This window comes from Crassostrea angulata, chromosome 2 (genome assembly GCF_025612915.1).
Source record: "Crassostrea angulata isolate pt1a10 chromosome 2, ASM2561291v2, whole genome shotgun sequence".
In the NCBI taxonomy this organism is placed as follows: Eukaryota; Metazoa; Mollusca; class Bivalvia; order Ostreida; family Ostreidae; genus Magallana; species Magallana angulata.
In genome coordinates this window covers 5890537-5897253 of record NC_069112.1, presented here as the reverse complement: position 1 = coordinate 5897253, position 6717 = coordinate 5890537, and the positions used below count along the sequence as shown (strand labels likewise).

General features: G+C 32.9%; 1 pseudogene; it reads left to right on the top strand.

Moving 5' to 3' along the window:
* Window position 1: 1 nt before the first annotated feature.
* On the top strand, window positions 2–789 carry LOC128172029 (uncharacterized; annotated as a pseudogene).
* Window positions 790–6717: the final 5928 nt, after the last annotated feature.

Sequence of the window (6717 nt, the reverse complement as noted above, 5' to 3'; positions counted from 1 at the left end):
TGTCAGTCAAAAGGAGGCGGGACCTTCAGACTTGACATGTTGGACATGACGTAAAAGTAGACAAAAAAGGCTACATTGTTGAAGAAAATCATCCGATGCCGTGACAACTAAATTGGCAGACTTAGTAAAGAAGCTGTTAGTCAACAATATAGAGGATTCGAAGAAAAATGACTTGTTTGATAAGCATTTATGGCCAGAAAACTTTAAGTTGGAATTTTCTCGAGTAAATGATTTCGTTTGGAACTATTGTATAAACGAAACTACGAGGTCGACGGATATAAAGGTTCATAAGATCCAAAAGACCCTATCGAAAGGACTTGGTCCCATGATCAAGGTGGTGGATAGTTTGGTGAAACCGAACAATGAATTTGACAAAAACAAAGCAGCCAAAGCTATGTTCGATGGTGTGGCCTTGTTGGCCTCTAGTAACACAGAACTTTCTTTGCACAGAAAAGCATGTATAAAAAATTACATGAAACCAGAATACCAAAAAATGTGCACTAGTCAGACTGAAATAACGGCATACTTGTTTGCCGATGACGTGGTGGAAAAAATGAAAAACATCACGGAACACAACAGAATTGCTAACAAGGTAGCTTATGATGACAAAACTGCCTAAACTAGAATGAACTTCAGTCCTCGTCTGAAGTTCAGAGAAAGATCCAAACCCAATTTTTTAGTGAGAGGAACCCAGCTTTACCCGCTTTGGCATACAACCGAAATTACCACCACAGCAATCACTAAACAAATAAAAACTACATCAGGAAACCTGTGTCCCACCAAAAGTAGAGAAGGTAGGTGACATTCAACATGCCGGACGGATAAGTCAATTTCTATCAGTGTGGAAAACTTACACCTGAAAGATACATCATAATGCTGTTAAAGGATATTCATTAGAGTTTACTCAGTACCTATTCAACATTCAGTGAGAGAAACTAAACTCAACTTTGCAAAGGCAGTGGCTCTAGACAGAGAGTTATTAAAATTAATGGCTAAAGGGGTAGTGAAAAAGCTTCACAATCTAAACTGTGTTTTTACGTCCGCAAAAGGATGGCAACTATCGTGTTATTTTGATTTTAAAACAACTGAATGGAAACATTTCGTATGCTCATTTTAAAATGGAATAACTGTGTACACCATGAAGATTTGAACAATTTGGATTTAAGATCAATAGAGAAAATCAGTGGTTGTACCTACACATGAAATTGTATTTTTAGGATTTGGTTTTGAATTCTAAATTAATGCAATCAGTCTCACTCCAGAAAAGATAAAGAAATTTAATAATCTGTATCACATTTTTTGTTCAAACTAATCACACTCAATTAAACAACTTGCAGAACTTGTGGGAGTCCTTATTTCATCTTCAATAGTAATCCCTTTTGTATTGTTGCATACCAACATACTTGAAAAAGAAAAGGCCATAGCTGTTAAATGTAACAAGGGCTTTCCGTTCCGTTTTCCGTTCCGCGTTTTCGCAACACCCATACATACATGTCTGTGTTTCCGTATGCAGAAAAGGATTAGTTAAGGTCAGCTAAAGGAATTCATTATTGTGTTTTAATTGGATTATCATTTTGATGTTGACTAATTTAGGTAAGCATAATACATGTAGTAGCAGTAGCACAATATAATGAGATGCCAGCATACATATATAAGTTCTACTTTCACTTTCTAAATGTGATCTCCCTTTGACGGCATACTGTATCATCATCTTTTAATATTTTAATATGCTTATCATCGTTACCTATCCTATCGCATTTGTAAAGTGTCTGTCATTTTAGTTGCAAATGTTTGTTTTTTTTCATTTGTCAGACTTAAACTATTGAATTGACCCCATATTGACCCTGTATAAACAATTTCTTATTAAATTTGTGTATTACATGTAAGTAAGTGTAGACACTTATCATTTTTATATGAGTAAATTATAATAGGAAGGAAGGGGTATTTCTTTCTTAATGTATTATAATGCATCAAATACAATGTAGGTCATGACCTTATGGGACTGTTCTGACCTCACGAAACAGGAAAATACAAAATATCTTCTAATGTCATTATGATGCATCAAATGGTGTAAAGTACATAAATGACCCCCAGGTGTTGTAGAAAATAAACAAATATAGCTTTATTGATCAAAATATTCTTCAATTTTTTATTGATATATTTGGTGTTTTTAGATTTAAAACCAATCGCTTCTGAGGGGATGGAATCACCGATTAGAATTCCAACAGCAAAGACAAGAAACCAACAGAAAGGAAACGAATGCCGACTGAAAGTGATATCTCTCCCAAAGCTGATTAACTCTTTTACACTCCCGGACGTATATGGGGGTTGTTGGTGTCTTCACATTTCCTGTGTGACACCAGACCGGGTTTGGGTCAGTGATAATGAGAACAACTTAATCTTAATGGACATAAAAGGAAATTATATTCATCTGTTTGATGACTTGTGTGACTGTAATGCTCTTACGGGTAATGGATCACACACAGTAAACGGTGAAAGTGAATTGATTTTTATTGATACGAAATATAACATTATTAAACTATCCAAAGATAAAACAACCACCACATTTCTAGAGAGAAAAGACGTTACGTGGACTCCACGGTGTGTGTACTGTTCCCCGTTCTCTGGGGATCTACTGGTTGGAATGTATAACTATGATACACAAACAGGTATGGTAGCTCGATACAACCAGAATGGGCAACTGAAACAAACAGTACAACATGATGTCACGGGATTTAGACAAAATAATATGCCTAACTATATAACGGAGAATAATAATGGTGATGTTGTAGTGTCCGAGCTTAATTTTGATTTTGTGTCTGGTGTTGTAGTGGTGACAGATCGTGAAGGAAGACATCGTTTCTCCTACACAGGATCTTCATCAGGATCAGGACTACAACCTCTAGGACTCTGTACTGACGCGCTGTCACACATCTTGGTGTGTGACGGTAAAACCGATACTGTACAGATGTTAGACAGAGGCGGTCATTTCCTGTCACATCTACTGACTGGTTCAACATGTAAAGTATATAGCCTAAGTTATGATTTCAACACACACCGACTATGGGTTGGAAAGGACTTAGACGTGTGTGTCTACAAGTACTTAGACCATGAGGACCCGCAAAAAGCACCTTACAGTGAAATCGCAAATAATTCGTAAATCTGTGATAATGACAAATCGTTGATGATAAGTTACGATCCGAGTCGGTTAATATAGATAAGATTTTTTTCAATGATGCTCACTTACAATAACTTTATTTGATATAGTGTACCGTAGCTTAAATTTTTAAATTACTCAATGCACAATCATGATTTAAACTGACTTTTTTTAAGAAATGAAGGAAATAAGTTGGGGAGTTTCGTACATATTTGATAATTAAATTAATCTAGAATGCCCTTGGTCTTCTTCAAAACGGCATTAAAAAGCTTTAACCTCTTTTTTAAAATAATACCAACTGTTTCTGCATGTCGAGATACTTTTTTGATTGCTTGATACGTTCCCCAGGATTGAAAATGTCGGGAAGCTGTTTCTTTTTAAACATAAAAACATTCAAACGGTAAAGTACGAAATATATTTTTAAAAAATCAATTTTGACATAGTAATGGATCTAGCACAACACACACTTTGTAACTATTTACAAGACATAGACTGTAATTTATTGCATACTTTATTACGCACCATTTCTATTTCAAGCCTGTTTCTTTACTCTTTCTTACAAATTAACAGCAGCAAAAGAGAAACTTTACGATTACTGTGCAACAGAATGTTAAAAAAACAGTGTAAATAAGATATGAATATTTAAAAATTCAAAGGAACTTTTAGATGATTGGAAATTACTAAATTTTACAAATATCAATAGCATATACGCTTATGACTAAACAGGATGAAATAGAAAGGAACTTTATACAACCATTCCTCACATGTTTTTTTCTGTACATACTTGTAAGCGCCGATGTGACGTTGTCAACCTCGATACGTCATCAGACGAGCTTTGCATTTCATAGTTTCGCAAGATATAAAGATAAGCTGGTGTTTATATTTCAGTACACCCTTCTTGGCACTGTCAAACCACAAATTCAATCATATTAATTTGGTAGATGTTGGTCCAATATCTCATTAACATCTCATGAATAAGTTTGCCTAATCACAGGTCCGAAAATTGTATTACCTTCATTAATGACAAATTTAATACATACTTGTACCCTTCTTAACTTGATTGTTTTCATTACATTTCAATTTTTTTATTCATTTGTATGAAGTTTACTTTTTCTTGAAAAGCTATTCAAAAGGAATTATTTCAAAAACGAATTAAAATACAAATGGTATTTAATGTGTAGTATGTCTTTATTTTCAGAGAGTGGTGATATGAATTTAGAAACTTAGAGCGTGGTATATCGTACAAGCGGATGGTACTCTTTGAAATTAACAGTATCAAGGGAGAAAAAGTTATGGGCAATATAATCAATCTTAACACGATATTATCTAATAAGAATGGCATCGCTTTAAAATTTATCCATTGTAATTGTAAGAATAAACACAAACTTTTTTAATCAAAACTCATTTAGCGTTAACATTTGAAATGTAATGTTTGCTATGAAAGACGCTGCCAATGACATTAATCCTGTGGAAAGATACGGAGACCCAATTTATATATTTATTAATTAGGTATACTTTGTCAGTCTTGATAAGGTAAAATCGACGCTTGAATTGAATCTTGTCAGTGGACTAACTAAATGAACACAAAGAAACCATCCTCGAGCTAGCCGTAATCACAACAAAAAATGACAAGTCATGGCACCAGTACAAACTGTAAACTAACATTTTCTTGAAATATAAATTAATACGGTACCAAAACAAAAGTTTAGACTGGACAGTAATAAGTATAATTACTGTATGTAAACATTAAAGAAATAGTCAAATAAGTAACGATTGCACATGCATACTATCGTGCCTGCGTAGTGTCAGGTAAAATATGATAAAGCAACTAAATGTTTTTTAACTTATGAATATTGAAGAAAATGTGTGAAATTATTGATCAGCAAATGTAAAAAATAAACCAACCATTATCCAATAGCAATTCATCAACAATACAACTTCTAAAACTACAAGGAGAAACGCGGAAAACATCATCACTACGAAAGTTATTGATTTACACAAAAGGAAGTCAAATTTTGATATATGGGAATTTAAAAACGTTTGCTACAAGCAACAACGTCTAACCTCAAAACTGATTAAGTGGGAACAATTATTATGAATTACAAAATTTCTAATATGACTTCGTCCGTCTGTACATTTCTCTTATTTTTAAAGGTGACATGTTGTTCTGTAAATATGAATAAACACTGGACTAAAAAATATAACGTATCCTTTACTATCTTGTTATAAAAAGTAATATTCTATATAGAAAATGATATATTTGTTATTTTGAAGAATAATAAACAGAAAACAGACTCATTGAAAATGCAACACATGAACATATTGTATGTGTTTCACTGAACAAGCACGGTAAAAGACCTCGGTTAAATTGTTATTTGGACAATAAAAAGTTCTGTTTTTTAAACATTGTAAATTTCCAATAATCGATATGCGCGTTTATTACATGCAAGGTATGTAACTCGTGTTTGTTTACCTGACGACGAGTTGTTTACGTTCCGGATGTTAAATGGCGGGCTGTAATGATGATATATCAAATGATGTATTTTAATGATATTGATTATCTTTATCTTGATTTCACAAGGTAAGTAGTTTTTTTTTTCATTAGTGCATGAAATATAGTCACAATATGTCCGAATATTTGGCGTTTAGACTATAAATTAAATTCAATAGAGGCTAAGTGAAAACATACATTTATCTCCTCCTCCCCTACAAAATATGAGTTGATTTTTAGATCTCATCTTCTTTAAACAAACTTTTTCAATAGAGGCTAAATGAAAACACATTTATCTCCTCCTCCCCCTTTTTTTATTGAGTTTTTCATATATACATACATACATACATACATACATACATACATGACTTATCTTATATATGTATTTATAAATTATCTTGAAAAGTTTCTAAGTATAGGATTATTCTTTATCGTATACAGTTCTTATGTAGTGAAAGTAAATTTTGAGAGAGAGAGAGAGAGAGAGAGAGAGAGATGGGGGAAGAGCAAGGGAAAGGTTTGCGGCATTGTTCACATATGGATATAAAACTTAAACCATAATCATGTGATAGATCTCTGTTCTACCGGGATACTTAAGGGAGGAAAAAAGGATAAAACACAAAAAAGGACATCACAGTTCAAAACAAGATTGAGATGAGACACAATAAAGAGACAATTTAACTATATAATACAGTGCTATATTAGCTTATCACATATTTTTTGCCAATGGCTTTCGTACTCCTTATATCTACAATTTTTCATTAGCATATATTTTTCAGTCAAGAGCCTTTCAATTACAACATTTTTTAATCCATGTATATTTGGATTTGTATTGCTTTTGTATTTACAAGAAAAAATATATTGCTTCACAATAAGAACCAAGAAGTTAAAAAATCTATAAATATATCTCTATTTTGATATTTTACAAAGAGAACTGATTGTTTATCAAATGTTATTAACAGATCAAACTGTCGCAAAATCCAGTCTTCAACAGCAGACCATAATTCTTTCACAATAGTACATTCATAGAATAAATGCCCAATACTCTCTTCACCTCTTTTACAGAAAG